Here is a 27460-nt window from a genome sequence, read left to right on the forward strand (position 1 = left end):
ATGTGTGGGTAATGTCTCCTTTCTCTTCACATGTCAGGGCTCTTTCCTTTTCCAGAAATCTTGACCAGATCCAGAGAGAGCAAGACCTATTTACCAAGAACAAAAGAAAACAAAAAACATGAGTCTTGCCAGAGAATCTAGGATTTCAACTCAAGCATTATGTTTACCAGAGAAGACAGCATATTACAAACGATATACAAAATTATTTCTCCCAACCCTGTTTCCTGGTGGCCTCTTTAGAGCACTTGGGAAGCCTTTTCAATGTTCCACTCCTTAATTCCAATTTGAAGTACTACTGAGTCAAAATAAAGAATAGATAGCTGCTTGTGCAATGTGTACAACAATATTCCATGCCATTTAGGTGCTAGAATTATATCTAATCTAGAGTGAGGACCACATTACCCCAGGGCAAAGGGAAGGTTCAAGTAAAGATAAAACATCATGAATACTTCCTCCTTTACACCAACAAATGCCTTATTAGTTCCTTTTTGAAATGATGTCCTTTATCTGTATAGAATTTTAAGATACTTGAATATAGCATAATTATAGGATACTGATTGCCTTTTGCTGAAAATAAAAGAGTGATAAATGAGAGAATATCTGTGACAAGGTGCAGAACAAAGTGTAATCTTAAGAGATCAAGGACTAATATGAACTTTTATTTGCAAAGGCCAGGATCTCCAGTAAAGAAAGGTGAGAGCTTTCACTTTCTGGGTGAATCTGGGAGAGAGACCCTGAACCAAGTGAATAAAGTCAACATGAACTGTAACAAATCAAATTGATAACCAGTGTCCTGATGCAGAGAACGACTCATTGCTGCTGTGATATAGTTCCCAAAAACACAAACCAACCACAAATCATGGTATAATTCCAAACATGCAAAATACAGCAGCTTTATACGAATTTCAAGCGACATATTGGTTCCATGTCCTATCATCTTTAGTGTATTTTAAATAGTCTCTCTCTTTCTTTTTTAAGAAATCTCAACAGCAAGGCTCTCTTTTCCAAAGACCCACTTATTTTGGGCCCAACAGTCATCTGTTTTGTTTGTTCATGTTCATTAACTAGTTTACATAGACTCAGGCCACACCCAGACAGTCCCTAAATATTACATATTCTCCTCCTTCACTGGGGTCCTGAAACCAGACCCATCTCAGTGAGAATCTTGGGTATCAACACAGCACCACATGGATCTGTCACAGAGGGAATATTTTCAATAGCTGCAGTTCATGAATTCATGGTACAAGTCCTCAAGCTATATGGAAACCCCAGTTGGAGAGAATGGAGAGAAGGCCCAGGGATGTAACACAGGAATGTCCTAAAGAGCTGAATTTGACTATCATAAAAGGGATAAATACTAGTCCAAAAGAAATTTGCCAGGCAGGTCCATCAAAGGTTAAGAAAAAAAAATGTTTTCAAGCTCTACAGTCATAGCATTTCAGTAAGAGATGAGGACACAGGCCCTGAGCTCAGTCAGGACAAGATTTACCTGAGAAGCAGCCATTTCTTCCTCTCCCTTCTGCTCTCAAGTGCTTTCTGAGGTGCTATTAGGTGGAGAAATCACACCTGTAGGCCTTTAAAGGCCTCACCACAGCCTCTTCACCTGCTTTCATCACCTCAGAGGCAGAAGAATCTTGAAATGCAGTAAACGCTGCCATCTCCTTGACTTTGTCACAGGAGAGATTCAGAATAAAGGAGCTCCTCCATGGACACTTACCTGTGAGTTTCTCCTTCCTGTCTCCTACAGACAGCCACACTTCCTGCCACAGCTCAGAGAATGGGGCTGCACTGACCTGCCCCTTCCAAGTCCCCACCAAGCAGACTATCATCATCTCTTCTGAAAGGCAGATGCAGCCCTCCCAAATATGCCTGCAAATCCTCGTGCTTCACCCTGGCCTCACCTGAGAGTCACCTGGAGCTTGTAGTTAAAGCAGCACCAATGCTCTCACCCTGACCAATAGACAGACTCTCACAGGGAGCACAGGTGATGCTGGTTCCTAAAACTTGCCAAGGGATGTTTATTGTAAACCCAGGCTGATAAGAACTTCTGTGCTTCCAAGTTTTCACGTGCATATAAATCATTTGGTGTTCCAGGTCCCATAGAAGAAAAACCTGTCAACCTTGCCTGGTTCCACTACAGTAAAGGAAAATGATGACATTAGAAGTCCTGCAGGTTTCCAGTGAAAATCTGGACCAGGAAGATCATTTCCACTCTCAATACACAGCTACCATTTTCCATGGTTCAATATTTATATTCAGAAACAGTGAAAACAGCAGGGAAACAGGAGTTGTGGGCTCACGAAAAGTGAAATCCAATCTACACTATTCACCAAACTCTAAAGTCATTCTAAAGCTTTTAAAATGTATGGTTCACAAAAAAAAATAAATAAAAATAAAATAAAAAAATAAAAATAAAATGTATGGTTCACTGTTATTAATGCTTTATTCTAATGATTTAACCCTTATGGCTTTATGCATTTGGACATATCTGATTCCTTTTCTACTGATGTTAGATAACAGAGTGGGTATTTATTTTACTACTGAGGACAAGGTACACTGGTCAACCTTTCAGGCTTAAAACACAGGTTTCCCATCTAGAAACCAAGATCAGAGTCCACCTACAATAATTCATGGTCATCTGTGTATCTGACTGCATCGTCCCGGGCTGATTTTTTTTTTTAATGTTTGTTTATTTTGAGAAAGAGTGCGTGAGTGCATCGTGGGGAGAGGCAGAGAGACTTGGAGACAGAGAATCTGAAGCAGGTTCCATGTTGTCAGGGCAGAGCTGATGTGGAGCTTGAACTCAAAAACCACGAGATCATGACCTAAGTCGAAGTCGTATCCTTAACCAACTGAGCCACCGAGGCACCACCATGGGCTAATATCTTTATTGAAAATGACAACCATAAATATGCCCCCAGACATTTATTCTCCAAGTAGCTTCCCAAAACTTAGCCCTTAGGTGTCACCTGAGAACTTGTGAGAAAGGAAAATTGGGGAGTTACAGCCCAGAACTATTGAAATAGTAACATGGGGGGCACCTGGTGGCTCAGTCGGTTGGGCATCCGACTTTGGCCCAGGTCATGATTTCATGAGTTCGAGCCCCGCATTGGGCTCTGTGCTGACAGCTCAGAGCCTGGAGCCTGCTTCAGATTCTGTGTCTCCCTCTCTCTCTGCTCCTCCTTCCCACTCTCACTCTGTCTCTCTCTCTCAAAAAAAAAAAAAAAAAAAACATAAAACATTAAAAAAAAAAGAAATAATAACATGGGAAGAGGCCTAAATATCTGATATTTTGTAAATGCTCCAAGTAAATCTGATCCAAAATTAATTTGACAGTCTCTGTAGTAACTAAATCAAAGGTCATCCCTGAGTTATGCACAGAAAAGTCAGTCTTAGGAACCCTCTATGTTCCACTAACATAGTGGAACACACACACACAACATACACATTTTAATAAGTCTGACTCTAACATGGTCTATTTCAGTTTTAATGTCTTCCATGACTCATTTTCTCCTCAACGCCCTCCTTGAGCATCCTGGAATTACCCAAAATACATTTGTCCTCACAAGCTTTCATCAAATAATACAATTTATTGTGAATTGGCATTTATTCAAACATTTCATCAGATAAGATATTAAACACATATAGCCACACATTAACAGGTGTTATATTTTATAATGGAATTGAATAAAGCAACATTCTCACTATGAATCTGTATTTCATGATTTTTAGTACAAGACAATAAATAATTGCATGCTTAAGCAGCTCTTTGTGCCCAAGTATAAAGAATTAGCACTCCTTTTGCATACATTATACAATTCTTGCGCATCTGAGTAAGCACACTCTAAATTTCAGGTGCTTTCCATAGCAGCTGATTCCAGTGCAAGGCATGATGTCCTTTGTGTCAGATGCCTTGAAACATTTCAGGTAACACTGGCCATTCCCAACAATCTCACATATCCACCTGTGTTACAGATATGTTTTTACTTAGAGTTGTGGTATGCCAGCAAGACAGAACTGCCTTGAAAAGGATGGCCTATCCTGAGACAAAAAGGAGTGTTGCAGAGTAAGTTCCTTAAGTCCCATCATATTTACACTCCCTCCTTGCTGCGTGGAACACGGTCTGATACCTGATAGTGGGGCAAGCATCTATGACCACGAGAGAGCAAGTGTGACCACAATGCCTGCAGGTGGGCAATACCACAGGGAAGAAATGGAAAAGCTAGAGTGCACCATAGGGTGTATATGCCATTTTATCAGACATGAACATTTATCTACTCACTGTTTACATAATACAAATATACATCTTCTTTTGTATTACGTACACATTGGCCTTTTCATGGTATAGTGGAACACAAAAGAACAGCTACCCCCAAATGCATTATTAGTACTTGTGCTAATGTTAATTGCAAGCATAACCTGGTTCCCAACTTCATGGTATCATCTGTCTCCACAACGGACAGAAATCCTGTTTCTCCCCCCACACACACAGACACACACCAGATAGGAAAAAAATGCTACATGGGCTGTGAATGAACAGAGGGGCTTCTAGCCTAAAAACTAGTGGACTGTTTGGGGCAGAAATACTCATTGCCTCTGACTGGTGAACTGCTCCCCACCTAATCAGTACCTTGCACAATCCTGAGTAGAACACTCATCATGGGGCTCAAGCAGGACTGAGTTTTCCTCCCAGCTGTGGATCAGCTTCACTGGAATGTCATCCATCTACAGTGGGTCAGACCAACATGCGTTTATAAACCTAAGATTCTAGTGCTTTGTGGAAGGTCAGTGCAGTTTGCTGCTCCTGCCAGGGTCCACAAGGCTTCCTCATTTCCCGTATCTACTCTGCCATGTGACATTGGAAAGCTATGCCCACAAACAACATTTGCATCTTCCAGCAAACCCTCTCCATCCACCACAACTGATTTTGGCCTGAAAAGTACAGGAATCTTTGTCATCCGGCATCCCCTGTCCTCAGCAATACATAGAATTTATGAACTCGTGAAGACAGGAACTGACTTCTCTGAAACCCACATTTCCCAAGTCTCCATCTCTGTCACATTTGCTCATCACATGTAGGTTCCTAAGCCTTTGGAGTGACAAAAAGAACTCCCTCCCATTTGTGCACCCACATTTCAAGAGTTCTCCATATTTTCTTAGGTCGGTCTTATCTTCCTCTCAAAGGATACCATCATCATGTTTTATCTGCCCTCATAACTCTCTCAGTGCCAAGTGTCTGAATTAAACCTGTGGCCCACTGACACCTCTTTCCTCTTATCTCAATGAAGTGGTGACAATGTTGTATTTAAATCTTATACATAGGGGCGCCTGGATGGCTCAGTTGGTTGGGGGGCTGACTTTGGCTCAGGTCATGATCTCGCGGTTCGTGGGTTCGAGCCCCACATGGGGCTCTGTGCTGATAGCTCGGAGCCTGGAGCCTGCTTCAGATTCTGTGTCTTCCTCTCTCTCTGACCGTCCCTGCCTCGTGCTCTGTCTCTCAGAAGGAAATAAACGTTAAAAAAAAAAATCTTAAGTATGGCCTCCAATGATCTGTTTAAAGATCATTTCTCGGGGTACCTGGGTGGCTCAGTCGGTTGAGCGTCTGACTTTAGCTCAGGTCATGATCTCACAATTTGTGGGTTCGAGCCCCGCATCAGGCTCTGTGCTGACCGCTTGCTCACAGCTTGGAGCCTGCTTCAGATTCTGTGTCTCCTTGTCTCTCTGCCCCTCCCCCACTCACACTTTGTCTCACTCTGTTTCTCAAAAATAAATAAATGTAAAAAAAAAATTTTTTTAAAGGTCATTTCTCATTGCTCAGAAAAAAATCCAAACTGCTCATGAGAACGAACCTACAAGGGCCCGAGTGACTGATGTGGGAGTAGGACAGCTCTGATGCCTAGGTTGATGGGAAAAGAAATGAGGAGACATCGAAGAACTAGAGATGATTTGGAAAAAAAACGATTAGAGTTTACCTTCCTAAGTTAAGAGTCACTAGTGCAGCCCAGGACAAGTGTCCTGTCTCTCTCTACATGCAGAATTCAGGCCAAGACTTCATCTGATTGTTTTCATCTCTTACATGGGGCGGTAACATTACTCCCAATGGAATACTGTTATCTTCCTAAGTATAGAAAACTACTACACACCCAGAACTGTCCCATGCTTGTTCACTTCAAACAAATATCAAAATGACCCATGACTTATGACATCTTCATATTTATTTATTTATTTATTTATTATTTTTTAATATCTAATTTATTGTCAAATTGGTTTCCATACAACACCCAATGCTCATCCTAACAGGTGCCCTCCTCCATGCCCCTCACCCACCCTCCCCGCCTTCCCACCCCCCCCACCCCCTCCCCCCCCCCCATCAACCCTCAGTTTGTTCTCAGTTTTTAAGAGTCTCTTATTGTTTGGCTCCCTCCCTCTCTTTTTTTTCCTTCCCCTCCCCCATGGTCTTCTGTTAAGTTTCTCAGGATCCACTAAGAGTGAAAACATATGGTATCTGTCTTTCTCTGTATGACTCATTTCACTTTGCATAAAGCTCTCCAGTTCCATCCACGTTGCTACAAAAGGCCAGATTTCATGCTTTCTCATTGCCTGATTGTCACAGCAATGTGAACAACTTGGAACATATCATTTATAAAAAGTGAAGGAAACATTAACTAAAGAAAGCTGAAACAGTGCTCTTGTCCCACTGAGACAGAATGAAATATATCAATTACACATGGAACTTAATAGGCTTACTGTATAACTAATCCCATGTTAATTAATATCTGCACAGCATGTGATTCAATGCAAGCCATTGTTAAAATCCCTGAGCAAGTCATACAAACAATGGTTCATGAACATTGGAACAAGGAGAACAGAGTATATCCCACACAAGTAATAGGCAGATAGACATGACAGGATTTGCATGGGCAGATTCTCACATCAAGAGTCATGAGATTTGGGAGAGAAAAATTCAACACAATGTACAGAAAAGCGTTCTTATTATGAATCTGTAACATTTGAGTTTGCCAGGAAATCATCAATTTTGAAATTTTGACATTACCTACATTGATCTGATGTTCCCTTTTATTGTGAAGATATTGGTACACGTACACGCACAAACTTTTCCCTCATTAGTCCTGTTACACCTCAATTATATCTTAAGCTTGGTAAATTTACAATTTGCATTCCATGCATATCAAAATCATGGGAGTCTTTTGTGTTCAGAACACTCAGAAAAAGGACATGAGCAAAGGATACTACAGAATAAAATTTTACAAATACTGATTTAGAATTGTGCAGGTATGGCTTATAATTATATTTGCAGTGACTGTGATAAATTATTATTTGTTAAGTAGAGCCCCTGGGAATTAGATCGTGAGCCATAGTTCAATGCAAGAACACAGAGGAAATTGAAATAGGTTTATTACTCATAGACCTAAGAGCATGTCTTAGGTATGCCTTCAAGTTGAGGCAGAGACTGGCAGGAACTGGGGCAGGTGCCTTTATTATGGTTCATGGTTGTAATGCCTTGCCATGCCTGGGCCAAGTCTAAAATGCACAATCTGAAGCAAAATGAGTGGAGTATGGTAAACTCTGTGGGCGTCTTCTCCAAAGGGTGCACAGGTAAATACACTGGGGGTGGAGACTGGTGTTCACAAGGGCTAATGGGGATGTCATATCAGGAACGTACACTAGCTTGTGACTTTGGGGGCTTTTATCTAATACATTAGCTATTAGAAGGAGCTAATGTCAGTTCGAACCTCCTACAGGCAACCTGGTTATATAAAATGGAGTCCAGTGCAATATAAACTAATTAGCTACACTCTCAATAATACTTTTATATCATCTATATTCGAACCATTATAATGTCTGAGTAGTTACAAAATGGAGGAAAAGATACAGTACATAAATTGGGGGAAAATAATCTCAAATAATTTCAGGTTACTGGAAAAAGGGAATATTGTGATGTTATCCCACGGCATTCATAAGTACAGTTGACTGTGGACTAATGGAGGGGTTGATTCTTCAATCCCCCAGCAGCTGAAAATACATATATAACGTTTCACTCCCCCAAATTTAACTTCAAATAGCCTACTGTTGACCAGAAACCTCACTGAAAACATAAACAGTCCATAAACACATATTTTCTATGTTATACATATTATAGACTATATTAAAATAAGGTAGACAAAAAATGTTATCACAAAAATCATAAGGAAAATACACTTACAGTATTGTACCATTAAAAAATATCGATGTAAGTGGATATGCATTGTGCAAAACCACATGTTCAAGGTTCAAGTGTACTTTGTCATTACAGTCTATTTACCTACAATGTTGTTTAAGACAGAGTAGGTTAAGGTTGGTTCAAGGATAACACTTCCTTCATTACAAATCAGTGTTAACACATGAAAACCCATTCAGTTTTATTAATTAAAATATATTCAGTTCAAAAAAAACCACTGCAAAATCACTGTATAATACTTGGTCAAAATACAGACTACAAACATTCAATAACCAGTCTTCTTTCTCTGATATAATAATCTGAGAGTTGTGGTTTCCATGGTTTTGCTTATAACATTCCAAATATATGTTCACCAAATTGTTTATATTCTCAGTAAGGTTTCTGGTCAATAGTAGGCTGTTAACAGTTAAATTTTGTGGGAATCAAAAGCAACACACCTATTTCAACTGCATAGAGGTCAGAGCCCCTAACATGTGGAAGGCTGTACTATAAACAATGTGTTTTAACCTGTTTTATTCTCGGTAACAAATACTCTGATTTAGATTAATATCTAAAAAGTCGTGTACACTTAGTGCTTTTCACTGTGAATTTTCTGCTGTTAATTATATATTTTTTTCATCTTGCACATTGCCAGCTTTACATATTTAAATTTTTATGTTGTATGATTCTCTCTTTTTCTGATATGTACATTCACAACAACTTTTTTTGTCTGTTCATTTCAAGGGTTATTATCCACTATACATTCTCTGATGTTGAGTTCCATGTAAAGCTTTTCCACATTCTTTACATGCATTCCACATTCTTTACATTTATAAGTTTTTTCCCCAGTATGCTTGTTTAACTTAGGTTGTAGTCCTGGTGAAAGGCTTTGCTATGATTTCTGTATTGTTCAGGTTTTTCCCAGGAATGTATACTCTGATATCAAAGAAGATTTAAGCAGTGGTTAAAGGCTTCACCAAATTGTTCAGATTTCTAATATTTCTTCCCAGTAAATATTCTCTTATATTCAGAAAGGTTTGTGTGCTGATTAAAGGCTTTGCCACATTCTTGACATTTTCAAGGTTTCTCCCCAGTATGTACCTTCCAGATAATTTTGATTACTGGTTAAGGACTTTGCCACATTCTTTACATATGTAAGGTTTATTCTCAGTACGAAATCTATTGATGAGTGAGTTTTGAAGACTGGAAAAAAGATTTGCCACATTCACTACATTTGTAAATCTTCTATTCAGTAAGAATACAATGACATATAAAAAGGCTGAAGCTTTGAAAAAAAGACTTTCTGACATTTTTTCTTTTATAATGATATCTGGAAAGTGAGTTCTCTAAACTTTATTATGATTTCAACCTTGTAAATGTTTTCCCCAGATTCGTTGTATTCATAAGTTCTGTCTCCACTATAAACACTTTGATACTTATTAAAGATAAAGTCCTCACAAAAGGCCTTCCTAAGGCATTACACATAGTTGCTGTAGGCTGTGTATTATGTGAAACCTATTTAACAGTGATGGTTGGATAAAGACGCTCCCATGTTTATCAAAATTAGGGACTTTGGAACAAGGAAAAATTTGTTGGTAGAAGAATAATGAACCTTTAGAAAAGGACTTCTCAAATTGATTATATTTAGCCTTTTTTTTTTTTTTTAATTTTTGAAGGAGAGAGAGAGCATGAGTAGGGGAGGAGCAGAGAGAGAGAGAGACATAGAATCTGAAGCAGGCTCCAGGCTCTAAGCTGTCAGCACAGAGCCCAATGCGGGGCTCGAACTCAGGAACTGTGAGATCATGACCTGAGCCGAAGTCGGACGCTTAACCGACTGAAGCACCCAGGCTCCCCTATATATATTTAGCCTTTTAAATCTTTATTTTCAAAGTTCTAATCTACAAAAATGCTCGAGTAATTAATCCTTCATATATTTGAAATGGTCCAAAACATTACTTTCAGCATGGAATACGTAGCTTTCCAGAATTTCCAAATTTCCTTTCAGAGAATACACATGCTAAAAAAAAAAAAAATGGATTTGGGTCTTTGTGTTCATAAAGACCTTCCTCTGCAAACATCAGTGTCTTAAACTGGGGCTTTCCCCAAATGTTTTATATTCTTTATCTCTTCTGGGAGTAAGGATTCCTTTAAAGGTAATTGTCCCAGTTTAGTTACATCCATTATAACATTCTACCCTTCAACTTTTTCCATCACCTTCTTAGTCTTTTATTACCCAAATTCTTTTTTTTTTTTTTTTTTTTTTAACGTTTATTTATTTTTGAGACAGAGAGACAGAGCATGAACGGGGGAGGGTCAGAGAGAGGGAGACACAGAAACTGAAACAGGCTCCAGGCTCTGAGCTGTGAGCACAGAGCCCGACGCGGGGCTCGAACTCACGGAACGCGAGATCATGACCTGAGCCGAAGTTGGCCGCTTAACCGACTGAGCCACCCAGGCGCCCCAATTACCCAAATTCTTGAAGCCACAGCTTCCATATCTTCCCAGTACCACTATAGGGAATAAATCTTCTTCCCCTGTCTTTGTCAACAATCCCAGGATGTGATGAGAAGACATAGCTGGAAGTTATCAAAAGAATTAACCCACTTATTGCACTTATGTATATATATACTTTAAAATGTTAATGTACAAAATTCATATCCATCATAGGGCATTGGGAAGATGGAGAAATAGGAAGCACCAAGACTTTGTTCCTCCATGAAGACACAAATTGACCAAATTGCCTTTTTGAGTGCTCCAAAAGCCAGTTGGGAGAACACAGCACCCACAGGCAAGCACAAATGAAGAAGATCCAGTTTGAAGAAAGAAGAAAAGTTTGTTATACTTGCCCACAGTAGCTGCTCACCTTACCTGGCACTCCATGGCAACACTGTGAGAAAACTCTCAACTCTGCTCAGGAGAGAAAGACGTGAGTGATGTATATGGGCAACAGTCTGATTCTTTGCAGCTGCCTGGAGGACTTATTTCTGTCATGCCTGAAATGGAGGGCTGAGGGAATGGGAACACCCTCTTGTTGCATTGTAGTGGTTATTCACAGAATAGGTAAGTATTTGTTCCAACACGAGAGAGAATGCAGAGCTGAGGAACATCAAGAGAGGGGTGTATCATGTGCAATTAACATGAAACAATAATTGTTTAACTGTGAAATTACAAGCACTCAGACATTACACATCTCCAGAGTGTTTGACAGACCCCAGAATTACTGTACAGCTGGCTGTTGTGTTCTCCATTTAAGCAAGTCCATAAATCCTGGGACCACAGGCTGTTTTTGTTTTTTAATGTTTATTCATTACTGAGAGATATAGAGAGACAGAGCATGAGCAGGGGAGGGGCAGAGAGAGGGGGAGACACAGAATCCAAAGCAGGCTCCAGGCTCTGAGCTGTCAGCACAGACCCCGATGCAGGGCTTGAACTCACAAACTGTGAGACCATGACCTGAGCCAAAGTCGGACACCCAACCGACTGAGCAACCCAGGCGCCCTGATGGCTGTTTTTTAAATTCCCAATCCTCGAGGATTGGTTCATTATGGGGATCCTGAGCTTGTCTTGTCCCTGAAACACAGCTAGATCAGGATCAAACCATTTTGAACACCTAGGAAGTTGATCTAAGGATTAAAACAACAATCTGCATAATTTGAGCAAGAGAACTTGGCAGGTATGTGGTATGGAAAGGTGAATTGGGGGAGAGAAAAGCTGCAGAGACTCAGACCTTAGGGAGCAGTTTTCACAGAGAGAGGACAGAGAGAGAAAGAGAAAGGGGAGAGTGCAGCACACTGTGATTGCACAAGAACACCATTACCCCCGAAAGTAGCTGGAGACAAAGAGTGAAAATATTTAAATATTTGTAGAGGAGTGGACAAGAAATCTGTTCCCCAAAACCATTGACAGGGAGAAAGGAGAGGGTTTCAATACCACCAGGATTCTATAAACAGTGGAGCACAGAGTCTGAGGTTTTGGAGCTCTCAGTGCCTGGTGGTGCTCTGGTGAGGAAGTAGGGCAAATCCCCAGAAGCAGGATCGCAGTCTAAGGATTCCATGTGCCACATGGGCAGAAGTGGTTCCCCTGCTTGAAATGCGTTTGATAGAGGCTTAGGGGCCATACAGCTTCCCTCTGGGCAAAAGTTCCAGCAGATCCTAGAGAGCTGCCACATTTATGGATATTGGAAAAAAGATGCCAGAGCACAGCAAAACCAGATCCCAGCTGTGTATTGGGATTTACCATAAACTCTGAGCCTCTGCTGCTGTACAATCATGCAAATGTTTTCTGGGACAAGCTGGCACCCAGCCATTGCTCAGCAAGACCCACCCCAGATAATCAGTGTGGGTCCAAGCTGCAGTGATCTCTGAAGTATGGGGTTTTGAAACATTGCCCAATCTTAGATAAAACTCTGGAGGGAGGCACCATCTGGAAGACACACAGCCTGGACACAAACAGGGTAAAGGTGGGGGAGTGGACAGAAACCTGAGACAAAGGAGGGGTACCTGATTGCATGTCTCTAAGGGCACAAAATTCCCACACCAGAGACTAGAGAGCTGAGTGAAGACTTAGAAAAATTGGTGACTTATTAAAGACAAATAACATTTGAATCATAAGAGTCCTAGAAGATGAAGATAGAGAAAAATGGGCAGGAGGCTTATGTGAGCGAATTTCCTAATCTGGAAAAGGACACATACATCAAAATCCAAGAAGCACATAGAACTCCCATTAGATTCAACAAAAACCCAGCATCACCAAGGCATATCATAGTCAAATTCACAAAATACACAGACAAGAAAGAATTATGAAAGCAGCAAAGGGGAAAAGTCAAACTTTCACTCTTTGAAGATAACATGATAATTCAACATGGAAAACCCAAGAGACTCATCAAAAAATTGTTAGAAGTGATCCATAAATTCGGCAAAGTCACAAGATAGAATAAAACCAGTGTACAGGAATCAGTTGCATTTATTTTCTTTCTTTCTTCCTTTTTTTTTTTTTTTTTTTTTTGAGAGAGAGTGGGAAAGAGAGAGCATGCATCAGTGGAGGAGGGGCAGAGAGAGAGAGAAAGAGAGAGAGAGAACCTGAATCAGGTCCTGCACTGTCAGAGCAGAGCCTGATGCAGGGCTTGATCCTACGAACTATGAGACCATGACCTGAGCTGAAATTAAGAGCTGGATGCTTAACCTACTGAGCCACCCAAGCATCCCTCAGTTGCATTTCTATACACTAATAATAAAGCAGCAGAAAGAGAAATCAAAGAATCAATTCCATTTACAATTGTACCCAAAACGTAAAATACCAAGAATAAACCTAACCAAAGAGGTAAAAGATCTGTACACTGAAAATTATAGAAAGTTTATGAAAGAAACTGAAGAAGACAGAGAAATGGAAAAACATTCCATGCTCATAGATTGGAAGAACAAAATATTGTTGAAATATCAATACTACACAAAGCAATCTACACATTCAATACAATCTCTATCAAAATAACGCTGGCATTTTTCACAGAGCTAGGACAAACAATTCTCAAATTTGTGTGGAACCACAAAAGACCTTGAATAGCAATGTTGAAAAAGAAAACCAAAGCTGGTGATATCACAATTCCAAATTTTAAGCTGTATTACAAAGCTGTAATCATCAAGAAAATATGATAGTGGCACAAAAACAGACACATAAATCAATGGAACAGAATAGAGAACCCAGAAATGGACCCACAAACGTATGACCAACTAATCTTCAACAAAGTAGGAAAGAATATCCAATGGGAAAAAGACCTTCTCTTCAACAAATGGTGTTGGGAAAACTGGATAGCAATATGGAGAAGAATGAGCCTATACCATTTTCTTACACCATGTACAAAAATAAACTCAAAATGGATGAAAGACATAAATGTAAGACAGGAAACCATCAAAATCCTAGAGGAGAAAACAGGCAACAAGCTCTTTGATCTAGACTAGAACAACTTCTTACGAGATCTGTCTCTGGAGGCAAGGGAAAGAAAGACAAACATGAGCTACTGGGACTGCATCAAGATGAAAAGCTACTGCACAGAGAAGGAAACAATCAACAAAACTAAATTCAACCTATGGAATGGGAGAAGATATTTGCAATGACATTTTAGACAAAGAGTTGGTATCCAAAATCCATAAAGAATTTATCAAACTCAATGCCCCAAAATCAAATAATCCAGTGAAGAAATGGGCAAAAGACATGAACAGACACTTTTCCAAAGAAGACATCCAGATGGCTAACAGACACATGAAAAGATGCTCAACACCACTCATCATCAGGGAAATACAAATTTAAGCCACAATGAGATACCATCTCCCACCATCTCCCACCTATCAGAATGGCTAAAATTATCAACATAGCCACCAACAGATGTTGGTGAGGATGTGGAGAAAGGGAACCCTTTTGCACTGCTGGTGGGAATGCAAACTGGTGCTGTCACTCTGGAAAACAGTATGGAGTTTCCCCAAAAAATTAAAAATAGAGCTACCCTATGACCCAGCAATTGCACTAGTAGATATATATCCAAAGGATACAAAAATGCTGATTCTAAGGGGCACATGCACAACAGTGTTTATAGCAGCACTATCAACAATAGCCAAATTGTGGAAAGAGCCCAAATGCCCACTGAAAGATGAATGGATAAAGAAAAGGTGGTGTACACACACACACACACACACACACACACACACACACACACACAGGAATATTACTTGGCAATCAAAAAGAATGAAATCTTGCCATTTGCAACAACATGGATGGAACTAGACTGTATTATGCTAAGTGAAATAAGTCAGAGAAACATATATATCATATGATTTCACTCATGTGGAATTTAAGAAACAAAACAGATGAGCATAGGGGAAGGGAAGGAAAAATAAGATAAAAACAGAGAGGAAGGCAAACCAGAAGAAACTCTTAAATACAGAGAACAAATTGAGGGTTGCTGGAGGGGTGTTGGGTGGGGGGATGGGCTAAATGGGCAATGGGCATTAAGTAGGGCACTTGTTGGAATGAGCACTGGGTGTTCTATGGAAGTGATGAATCACTAAACTCTACTCCTGAAACCATTATTACACTACATGTTAACTAACTTGGATTTAAATAAAATTAAGAAAAATAAATTCCCAATCCTCACCAAAAGATCACAAGGCATACATTGAAACAGAAAAACATGTTCCAATCAAGGAAGCAAAATAAAACTACAAAACTGGCTCTAAATTAATAGAAAACTATTAATTACCTGACAAAGAATTCAAAATAACTATCATAAAGGTGCTCATGAAGGAAGAGGCAAAAATAGATAAGTAACTAAATGATATCCAGTAAACTATGCATGACTTAAATGAAAATCAAAAGAGACAGAGTATGAAAAACAACCAAGTATAAATTGGGAGCTGAAAAGCACAATAACTGAATTTAAAATTACACTAAAGGGCCAGCAACAGACTTGATCAAGCAGAAGAAAGAATTAGACAATTTAATTTTTTTTTAACGTTTATTCATTTTTGAGAGACAGAGAAAGACAGAGCATGAGCGGGGAAGGAGCAGAGAGAGAGGGAGACACAGAATCTGAAGCAGGCTCCAGGCTCTGAGCTGTCAGCACAGAGCCTGATGCACAGCTCAAACTCACAAACTGCGAGATCATGACCTAAGCCGAAGTCAGACGCTCAACCAACCAAGCCACCCAGGGGCCCCAGAATTAGACAATTTAAAGACTCATTAGTTTAAGTTACCCATTGAGAGGAGAAAAAAAAACATGTGGAAAAGGACAGAGTCTAAGGGACTTATGGGATACCAACAAGTGGACCAATATACACGTTAAGGAGATCCCCTTAGGAGAGGAGAGTGAAAGGAGGTAGAGAGCTTACATAAAGAACTATTGGTTTATAATTCTCACAATTGTGAAAAGAGAGAAATTCAAGAACCTCAGTGAATTCTAGGTAGGGTAGATGTCAAGACATTAACACAGTGATGTATTATAATTAATTTATCAAAAATCACATGTGAACAGAGAATTGTGAAACATCATGAGAAAAGCAATCCAACTTGTGCAAAAGAGCTCCTCTAAGAATATGAATAGTTTCTCAGCAGAACATATATGAGGAAGTGCATAGGATAATATATTCAAGTACTTAAAGATCAGAAAATATCAACCAAAAATATTGTAGGGGCTCAATCGGTTAAGCATACTATTTAGAATTTAAAAAGATTCTAAATAGTAACTAAAACCACATGAAAATATAAAGCTCTCTGGTAAATGTAAGTGTTTACACAAGTAGAGAAAACTGGACTATTGCTATGAATAGCACAAATTGCTTTTTTTGTGACAATTTTTTTAAGGCACAAAAATGATATATCTAAATTACAGAGTATAAAACAAAATAATTTGGGTTATTGGTGACATAAAGTGGGTGCAGGGGTGGACATTTTAAGTAGTACATTTGTGTATGTATTGACAATATCAGCTTTGAGATGTTTTAAGTATGCCCATGATAACCAAAAACAAAACAAAACAAAACAAAACTATAGAAGACACAAAAAGGAAATAAGAATGGTATGAAAACATATCACTACAAACATCAAAAAAACATAATGGAACACAATAAAAGAGGAAAAGTGGGATGAAATAGGCACAAGAAGTATAGAAAACTATGAAAAAACAGCAGTAGTAGCTCTTCCCTTTCAGTAATTACTTTGATGGTAAGTAAATTAAACTCCCCCATTAAAAGGCATAAACTGGCTGAGTGAGTAAAACACAAAATCCAACAACCTCTTGTCTGCAAGAGAGTCACATCGAATCTAAGGACACACATAAGATGCAAGTAAAAGTATTTAAATGAACATTTCATGCAAATGGAGACCAAAAGAGGGCACAGGTGGCCATATTAATATCAGACAATACACATTAAGTGCAAAGAGTGCAGGAACAGAAAAATGGCATTATATGTAGATAAAGAGATGAAATTACTCAGGTACCAGAACAATTATCATTATGTGTGCACCTAACACCAGAGATCCCATATATATGAAGCACAAACGACAGAACTGAAGCAAGATATAAACAGCATCATGATAGTAGCAAAGGGTAATACTTCGATTTAACTGGATAAAAAGACTACATTCAAGTTCAATAAGGAGAGTACTTGAACAATGTTATAGACCAATTACATATAATGGACATAACATAGATCACTCCACCAGGCAAGAGCAGAATACACAATCTTCTCAATCACACATGGAACATTCTCTAGTAGAGACAACCCGTTTGTCTATGAAATAAGTTTAACAAAATAAAGAAGATTAAAATCATACCAGTATCTTTTTTGACCACAATGGAATGGAACTAAAAATGAATACCAGATGGAAAATTGGAAATTCCACAAATATTTGGAAATTGAACAACACGCTCTTGAACAATCAATGGGTCAAAATGAAATTCAAAAAATAACCAGTAAATATCTTGAGGCTAATGAAATGAAACACAATATATTTAAACTCATGGAATTCAGAGAAAGTAATTCTAAGGAAACTGGAGTAGAAAGGCAATCTGAGAAATGGAAGGAAATTTTTTACAGAGCCTCTACAGCATAAAGAATTAACATCTAGGGGCGCCTGGGTGGCGCAGTCGGTTAAGCGTCCGACTTCAGCCAGGTCACGATCTCGCGGTCCGTGAGTTCGAGCCCCGCGTCAGGCTCTGGGCTGATGGCTCGGAGCCTGGAGCCTGTTTCCGATTCTGTGTCTCCCTCTCTCTCTGCCCCTCCCCCGTTCATGCTCTGTCTCTCTCTGTCCCAAAAATAAATAAAAAACGTTGAAAAAAAAAATTAAAAAAAAAAAAAAAAAAAAAAAAGAATTAACATCTAGAATATAGAAAGAACTCTTGCAACAACAACCAAAAAGCAACTAGCATGATTAAAAAATGGACAAAGGATTGAATGGACATAATCCAAGGAAGATATACAAATGGATAAGCATATGAGAGATGCTCAAAATCCCTATTCATTAGAGAAATACAAATCAAGCAGTGAGGTATCACCTCACACCCGTTCAGATCCCACCATTAAACAACAACAACGACAACAAAACCTACACATGTTGGAAAGCAAGACTAGAAATTGGAACCCTTATGCACCACTAGAGGAAATGCAAATGGCACAACCACTATGGAAAAGAGAATGGAGTTTCCTCAAAAATTTTTAAATCATATTTCATATGATCCAGCCCTCCCACTTGAGCATATATAACCAAAAGAATTCAAAGTACTATCTTCAAGAGATATTTGCAAAAGCAGTTTCATAGCAGCATTATTCAGAAAACCATTAATAAATGAAAACAATAGAAATGTTCGTGAACAAATAAAGAAAATGTAGCATATACATGCACTAGAATAATACCCAGCTTTAAAAAAGAAACACATCTTGTCACTTTATACACATGGTTAAGATGTGATGATATTATGTTAAGTGAAATAAATGAGTCACAGAGAGCTACACTATGATTCATTTAAGTGACTAACCTAGTATCGAGAACCTCACGAAAAAGGAAGGATGAAACGATGGGCAGACGAAGGCAGGAAGGCAGGAAGGCAGGAAGGGAGGGAGGAAAGGATGGATGGATGGATGGATGGATGGATGGATGGATGGAGAGGGAAGAAGGGAGGGAGGAAGGAGGGGAGAGAGAGAAAGAGAAAGAGAGAGAGAAAGCATGCCAGGGGCTTAGAAATGGAGACCAATGTCAAACTGGCTGCTTAAAAGGTATTGGGTCTCAGTTTTGCAAGATGAGAAAACTCCAGATTGACTTTACAATAATGTAAATACACTTAACACTTTAGTAAAAAAACGGTTAAGGGGCACCTGGGTGGCTCAGTCAGTTAAGCATCCGACTTCAACACATGTTATGATCTCACAATTCATGAGTTGGGGCCCCACTTCAGGTGAGCTTGAGCCCCACTTTGGGTGAGCACAAGCCCTGCTTCGGGTTAACCCTGCTTCTCTCTCTGCCTCACATGAGATTCTCTCTCTATCCCTGTCTCTGCCCGTTGCTCACTTGTGCCCTCTCTCTCTCAAAAAAAAAAAAAAAAAAAAAAAAAAAAAAAAAAAAAAAAAGATTAAAATGGTACATTTCATGGCATGTATTTTTTGCCACAATTAAGAATAAATTATGACACCTAAAATTGATAGAGATATGAGTTTTTTAAGTTATTTTTATGAATTTGCAGTGGGCTTTTTTTAAAGTTTATTTTGAGAGAGAGAGCAGGGGAGGAAGAGAGAGAAAGAGAATCACAAGCAGTCTCTGCACAGTGTGAAGCCCAATGTTCAGCTCAAACCCATGAACCATGAGATCATGACCTGAGCTGACATCAAGAGTCAAACACTTAACTGACTGAGCCACCCGGGGGCCCCATAGATGTGAGTTTTAAAAAATTAATTTCGATTCAAAAAGGTGTTTCTCTCCCAAAGAGAATATGAATTCATTCCCAAATAGATGACAACACTAATTCTATTATGACAACTTACCCAGGATAAAACAGACAGGATAAAACAACCACTGACAACTAACCAAGAAAAAAAAAACAAACGTGGTAAGTCATGAACCAACAATGTATAGGTAGTATTTATACAAACAATACACGTATACTTTTTTTTTTAATTTTTTTTTTTTTACATTTTATTTATTTTTGAGAAACAGAGTGAGACAAAGCGTGAGCGGGGGAGGGGCAGAGAGAGAAGGAGACAGATTCTGAAGCAGGCTCCAGGCTCTGAGCAAGCAGTCAGCACAGAGCCTGATGTGGGGCTTGAACCCACAAACTGTGAGATCATGACCTGAGCCGAAGTCGGACGCTCAACCGACTGAGCCACCCAGGCGCCCCAATACACGTATACTTTTATTGGCAATTGACATGTCTAACCCAAATCCTATTTGAATTAAACCCTACATGGTCTTCAAGTACTGGGTTGAATTGTTATCCAAAATTATAAAACATAGATTAAAAAACAAAAGCACAACTAATTAATGCTGTGGAAACCATCATTAAACAGGAAGCTTTGTTACTGAATTGCAAAACAAGAATAAGAGAAATGTTGGGGTGCCTGGGTGGCTCAGTCAGTTGAGTGTCCAACTTCGGCTCAGGTCATGATCTGGTGTTCGTGGGTTCGAGCCTGGTGACGGGCTCTGTGCTGACAGCTCAGAGCCTGGAGCCTGCTTTGGATTCTGTCTCCCTCTCTTTCTCTGCCCCTCCCCTGCTCACACTCTTCTCTATCTCTCAAAAATGAAAAAATGTTTAAAAAACAATTTTTTAAAGAAAAAGAGAAATGTTAAAAAATTCTGAATAAAACCTAGATATTCTAGCTTTCCAGCACCTGTCTCATACATAGCAGCTGCCAAGATGTTGATGCCGGAGAAGAACTGAATTGCCATTTATGAACTCCCTTTCAAGGAGGGAGTGATGGTGGCCAAGAAGGATGTCCACATGCCAGAACACCCCGAGCTGGCAGACAAGAACATGTCAAACTTCACATCATGAAGGCCATGCAGTCTCTCAAATCATGAGGCTACATAAAGGAACAGTTTGCCTGCAGACATTTCTACTGCTATCTTACCAATGAGGGTATCCAGGATCTCCACGCTTACCTCCACCTGCCCCCTGAGATTATGCCTGCCACGCTGCCCCACAGAGGTCCTGAGACAGGGAGGCCATGGCCCAAAGGCCTGGAGGGAAAGTGACCTGCAAGTCTCACACAAGGGGAAGCTGACAGAGATGCCAACAGATGAAACGCTGTGCCCCCTGGTGCCAACCAGGAAGTTGGCGCCTGGGCTGGGTCAGCAACTGAATTCCAGTTTACAGGCAGATTTGGTTGTCGATGTGGTCAGCCACCTCATTAAAGCTGGAGATTGTTTTGTGTCGAATAAATCTACAGCCAGAAAAAAAAATTTTAAAAAACAACACATAGATACTCTATTATAAAAGGATCCTTCTATATAACTCTCATTTTAAACTGAGACTGTGCACTCAAGAAAAGCAGCATTTGAAGAAGTAGCATGTGTTATATGACATAAATTGTTCAGAAAATCCATTATAGTCGATCATAAAATGCTCTAGTAAAAATCTTATGAAAGGGGCCAGCTGGCTGATTCAGTTGGTTAAGCATCTGGCTCTTGATTTTGGTTCAAGTGATGATCTCACCATTCCTGGAATGGAGCCCCATGCTGAGCTCTGTGCTGACAGCATGGAGTCTGCTTGGGATTCTCTCCCGCTCGCTCGCTCTCTCTCTCTCTCTCTCTCTCTCTCTCTCTCTCTGCCTCTTCTGCTTTCTCTGTCTCAAAATAAATACTTAAAAATTTTGTATGATAAATATTTAAATGACATCAGAGAATGTGTTATTAAGAGCTACTCCTATTTTTACACAGAATGGCAAGGCTGTTTATTCATTCCTTAGAAGCAACAACAATAACAAACATTTCTGAATAAAGAAACACGATTATTGCAAAATATGCTGAGAATCACAGCTATATAAAATAAACATTTAGGTATTAATCATACCACAATTCAGATACATTTTAAGGAAAGTGGATGAAAATCCTGATGATTTTTGTCTCAAGGGAAATTTATATATATGAACAAAACATTTTAATAAATATGGGGACTTTCACTAATGATCAAACTCACTACTTTTAAAACACATGTACATTCAAGCATGTTCTGTCAGAACTTGAGAAATTAAAATCACAGCTGAATTTCACAGAAAACTAACCACAAAGTGAAAACATCTAGAACACAGTCATGCGAACTTAATATATGCAAGACAAAATTAGAAAATCATCATTGTTAAGAAATACAGTAACAATTGACATCTGTTATGCAGCAAAAATGAACTTAAAAAAAATGGCTTAGCATAGAGTTCCTCAGAAATATGCACAGATTTCCCCAGACCACCCCCCCCCCCAAAGCCATAGAAAAGCAGGCAGATCATGCAGGCCCCCACAGACTATGGAAAGCACTTTGGCCCTCACTGTCAATATGATGGAAGACCAGGGGAGCAGAAGGAGAATCCTTAGAAGACATAGGAAGATAGTGAGTGTTGGATAGGACTGTCCTTCTGTGACAGCAGGAGATATGAACTGAAGCTTCTGGAAAATTATTTCAAGTAGTGCTTCTCAATCCACATTTTAAGATTTGGTCTCCTGCGTGACCTTTGGACCTCACCTTGGTCATCTGCTTCATTCATTCCAACCTACCTGGATGTAAGGCTCCATTCTATTCACATCCCAGGATTCCTTCTCTGCTCCATGAGGTGATCAGATAGGGCTTAGACTCATCCTATATTGCAAGACTCATTTATTTTAAAAATAGTAGTATGAGTTTTGTTGGATTCTTTAATTTTCAATCCAGTATTGTCCTCATTAGAGAAGAGAGGATGTTGTAGAATTCTAGGAAATAGTTTCCCAAAATATTATTTGATGAATGAATGGAATAATTTTTATGACAGTTATAGGTTGTATAGGTTATATGAAGAATGGCAACAATAATCCTCTTCAAAAATTTACTAGTCACTGGATAACATCACAACAATTTTTGTAAGTTAATGCAAAAAATAAAAGAAAATTTTCTAAAACTAAACATATTGGGGCACCTAGGTGGTTCAATCAGTGAAACGTCTAACTCCTAATTTCAGCCCAGGTCATGATCCCCCAGTTTGTGAGTTCGAGCCCAGAGTCTGGCTCTACAGTGACAGCACTTCGAATTCTCTCTCTCTCTTCCACTCTCTCTGCTCCTCCCCCACTCACATGCTCTGTTTCTCTCTCAAAATAAATGAACTTAAAAAAAAACCCAATTATATTATTTTTCCTCTTTTATGACAGTATTTTGCCAACCAACCAATAAAGGCAAACTAGGTTTCAACCAAGGTTACCTGAACTAGAGTTTATCTAACATGACACACAGCTCTATGTACAGAGACTACCTTAAAGCAATGTTCTTTAGTGGCCCAGGGGAGGCTTCTCCAAGATGGGACACTTTGGTATGAAGAGTTTTTTGAGCAAAGGCATTTGACACCCTGTAGGCCCAAGAGAAGCTTTTGCCCCTCCTTAACTGCAGAGAAGAATCAAAATTGGTTGTTGTTTTTTTTTTTTTTTTTCTACACAGAATAAGTATTACCAGAGGCAATCTTATCTGAGTCGCCCACCTGTGTGAAAGGGCAAACATCTAATTACCAAACATCTGCTCTTATCACCCTGTGAAGGGCATTTCTCCACTGTGAAGTCCCAGACCTGCCTCCTTAGTTCAGGATGACATGTATACCTCCTTTTGCCTGATTATCTTTGGGATTTCCATGTCTGTGAGGGTATCTTCTACTTATGAAATTTAATTTGATCTTCTCCTGTTAATTTGTCTTATTCCAATTGGATTCTTAGTCCAGCTAGAAGGACCTTTAAGGGGAAAGAAATTCATATGCTCCCTGACACTATCTACACAAAATTGATCTAATGAAGCCAGCATTGATCTTGATGGTTCAGAAGAAACAGTGCACAGGTCATACTGCCTCTAGGCACAGATGTACCAGCCAAGGCACATGTAGCCTAGACTCAAGAGATTGGAATGCAACCCCACTAGCTTACATGTTATCAGCACTACCCTACTGACAGAACTACCAGATGCCCCTAATGAAACCTCTAACATAAAGAAGAAAGATATTTTTCTGATTGAAAGACTTTTGAGATGGAATACACCTCTGGGGTACCAGGTGAAGTATGACCAAAAGTTATTAAGTAACATCTGCTAACATGGCCTCACAGGTCTCCAATCAAGGGCATTCACTTTCTCAGTGATACTAAAACTGACCCAGTCCTTGAGCTCTCTGATCAATAGAAATCAACAATGAAACAAATTGGGAGTTTCATGCAAGGCTTCACTGGGCTGCATGCTTGAGAATGAAGAACACAACACCAAGGAAAGGAAAGTGTCCTCTGGCATACCCCCTAAATTAGAGATCAGGGAATTCATCATGGCATACCCTAGTTTGGTCATCTTTACCAGTGTTCACAGTAAGCATCCTCCCTCTGAATTCCTGCAACACAAACTACTAAAGAGGCATAGAGTTTTAGGTTGGTTCCCCCCCCTCCCCCTTATCCAGGGAGTCAAAAAATGCTGGATTTCATGGTTGAGGAGAGCTGAATCTAGTCTCTGCTTTATCTCATCAGAATACTGTTGAACCCAATTTTCTCCTTAAAAACCTTAATTTGCAAGCCATTGAGGAGTTCAAGTCTTTGGAGCATTAGCTCCTCCTTCTCCTGGGTGGGTCCATACAAATAGCTTAAATTGGTTTACTGAAAAAGCTCAATGTATGATTTTATGGTTTGCTGCACATGGTAGACAAACTCTCATTTGCTTTGGTTACTATTTTGGTGAGCACAGCGGGAACCTAGTCCCATGTAGATGTTCTATACATGATTCATTGGCCCCTGGCCAGTGGGGGCATCTCAAAGATTTCAGCCAGCAGCTGCCAAGAGTGCTTATTTTGGGGAGAGTATTGACACACTGACCGCTGACCAGACCTTGTTAGTCAATGGCACTATCATTTTTTTTTTCTGAGATCTACTATATTTTTTCTTTTCTGTTTATTGCAGATTCACCTTACCCCACAAAATTACACCATTTCTATTATTTCTGATGAGCTAAGGACAATAGAAGTGCTCAATTTCACCTTATTGTAACAAGGCAATGAAAGGCTGAATTCTAACTAGATGTTTTTTATTTTAACATAACATGGGACTCATGGCATGATTTTAACGCTCACATGGCTTCAATGAAGACCCCTAGACATACTCAATTTGTATACGTATACATCCTCCTCCAGACAGCCATCTATTCACCTAAACAAATTAAATGGGGTATATATTTTGACTGCAACTTAGAAGCTTTTAAAGAAAACAGTGACAAGATAGTTACCATGCAAAAAATAAAAAAGGAGCCTTCTGAAATAGTGACAAAAACTGAGCTTAAATGTACCAACCCCAGGGTGTCTGGGTGGCTCAGTCAGTTAAGTGTCTGACTTCAGTGCAGGTTATATAATTTGGCAGTTCGTATGTTCAAGCCCCATAGAGCCGTCGGACTCTATGCTGACAGCTCAGAACCTGGAGCCTGCTTCGGATTCTGTGTCTTCCTCTCTCCCTTCCCCTCCCCTGATCATGTTGTCTCTCTCTTAAAAATAAACATTAAAAAAAATTTTTTTTAATCAACCCTTGTAGAAGTATTTCCTACTTCTCAACCATCTTTTTATACTTGAAATGGGATGCCAGAAAATGAGGTATTAAAATCAAATCCTCTGTCAGAAAACAAGAATTCTTGTCCCCTCAAAGGTCATTCTGGATGGACTAAGAATCAAATTGACATGACAGAGATTAACAGGAGAAAATAAAATTTAATAGGTAGACATACAAGGAATTCACATAGATGGGGACATTCCAAAGACTGTCAGGCAAGATGAGGTACAAATATCATCCTGAACTAAGGAAAATGGTGTAGGTGCCTAGAACTCCTAAGGAAATGAATGGACTTCACAGGACAGTAAGAGCAGCTATTAGGTAATTAGATGTTTGCCCTGACTTACAGATGGGTCACTGAGATAAACTTTGCCTCTGTTAATAATTGTTCTTCTGGGAAAGACTTCCAATTTTGGATTCTTCCGTGTGGTTAAAGGAGGGAGAAGTTTTCCTCTTGAGGCTGCAGTTTCAGGTATTTTCAGCTGAAATTATCCACAGGCCAAACTGGCACATTATGGGGGTGGGGTGGGAACGTCTGTCCAAATCCCCTTCCATTCTGTCATCTGAAACTTCCTTGGGAGTTTCACGTATTAAAAGTTACCAGGTTTCATGTCACTGATCCAGCATTTTAGTCCAGTTTATGATGAATAGCATTTAAGTCTAATATCCACAAAGATGTTTCACTGAAACATTTTTTACTATAATCACCCTCATTTTTACCAAACATAGCCAAATTTCATTGCAAAAAAAGTCTAGTTTAGGAGAAAAACACTTGGCCTGGTTATTTACATAAGTGCAGCAAGAATAGAGGTTTGACTTAAAGACTCTTTTTTTTCCCCTATTTAACAGAATTTAATATATTTCTACATTTGCAAAATAGGAGAAAATTGGAATATCACTAGACTTTTAACAGTGAAACTTTTTGCCAAAAGAAAGTGGAACAACATATTTAGGTCACATCCTCACCAACATCTGTTGTTGCCTGAGTTGTTTTTAATGTCAGCCATTCTGACAGGTGTAAAGTGGTATCTCATTGTGGTTTTGATTTGTATTTCCTGAGGATAAGTGATGCTGAGCATTTTTTCATGTGTTGGTTGCCCATCTGGTTGTCTTCTTTGGAGGAGTGTCTGTTCATGTCTTTTTCCCATTTCTTCACTGGATTACTTGTTTTTTGGGTGTTTAGTTTGATAAGTTCTTTATAGATTTTGCGTACTAACACTTTATCTGATGTCATTGGCAAATATCTTCTCCCATTTCATTGGTTGCCTTTTAATTCTGCTGATGGTTTCCTTTGCTGTGCCAAAGCTGTTTATTTTGATGAAGTCTCATTTTTGCTTTTGTTTCCCTTGCTTCTGGAGACATGCTGAATAAGAAGTTGCTGCAGTGACTTAAAGACTCTTTAAAACCAGTTGTGCCAGGGCTTTTCACAATGAATCTCTAGATTTAATTTTAATAGCATTTCAAGCCCAGAAGCCAAGCCAAATACTTACCATCAGACTTTGGCTACAATACCTATAGTTGAAGTCCCCAAATGTCCTGAGGTTCCTGCACCTGTTAAGAAATGATCTTCTTGGGGCACCTGGGTGGCTCAGTTGGTTGAGCATCCGACTTCAGCTCAAGTCACAATCTCACAGTTCGTGAGTTCGAGCCCCTGCATTGGGCTCTGTGCTGACAACTCAGAGCCTGGAGCCTGCTTCAGATTCTGTGTGTGTCTCTCTCTCTCTGCCCCATCCCCACTCATGCTCTGTCTCTTTGTCTTAAAAATAAATAAAACATTTTAAAAAATTAAAAAAAAAAAGAAATTATCTTCTTGGGGAGCCTCGGTGGCTCAGTCGGTTAAGCATCTGACTTCAGCTCAGGTCATAATCTCATGGTTCGTGAGTTCGAGCCTCGCATCAGGCTCTGTGTTGACAGCTCGGAACCTGGACCTTGCTTTGGATTCTGTGTGTCCCTCTCTCTCTGACCCACCCTACTGTG

General features: G+C 39.5%; 1 protein-coding gene and 1 pseudogene across 1 annotated transcript in view; one reads left to right on the plus strand and one right to left on the minus strand.

The window, feature by feature from the left end:
• The window catches only part of LOC132691232 (KRAB domain-containing protein 5-like), a 54607-nt gene continuing 27147 nt past the window's right edge, over positions 1 to 27460 (minus strand). The window contains exon 3 of the mRNA XM_060652709.3: positions 1 to 86. The gene's annotated coding sequence lies outside the window, so the exon portion shown is untranslated. The remainder of the gene's footprint in view (positions 87 to 27460) is intronic.
• On the plus strand, positions 20610 to 21151 carry LOC132674509 (small ribosomal subunit protein eS10 pseudogene; annotated as a pseudogene).

This window comes from Panthera onca, chromosome E2 (assembly GCF_046562875.1).
Source record: "Panthera onca isolate mPanOnc1 chromosome E2, mPanOnc1 haplotype 2, whole genome shotgun sequence".
NCBI lineage: Eukaryota > Metazoa > Chordata > Mammalia > Carnivora > Felidae > Panthera > Panthera onca.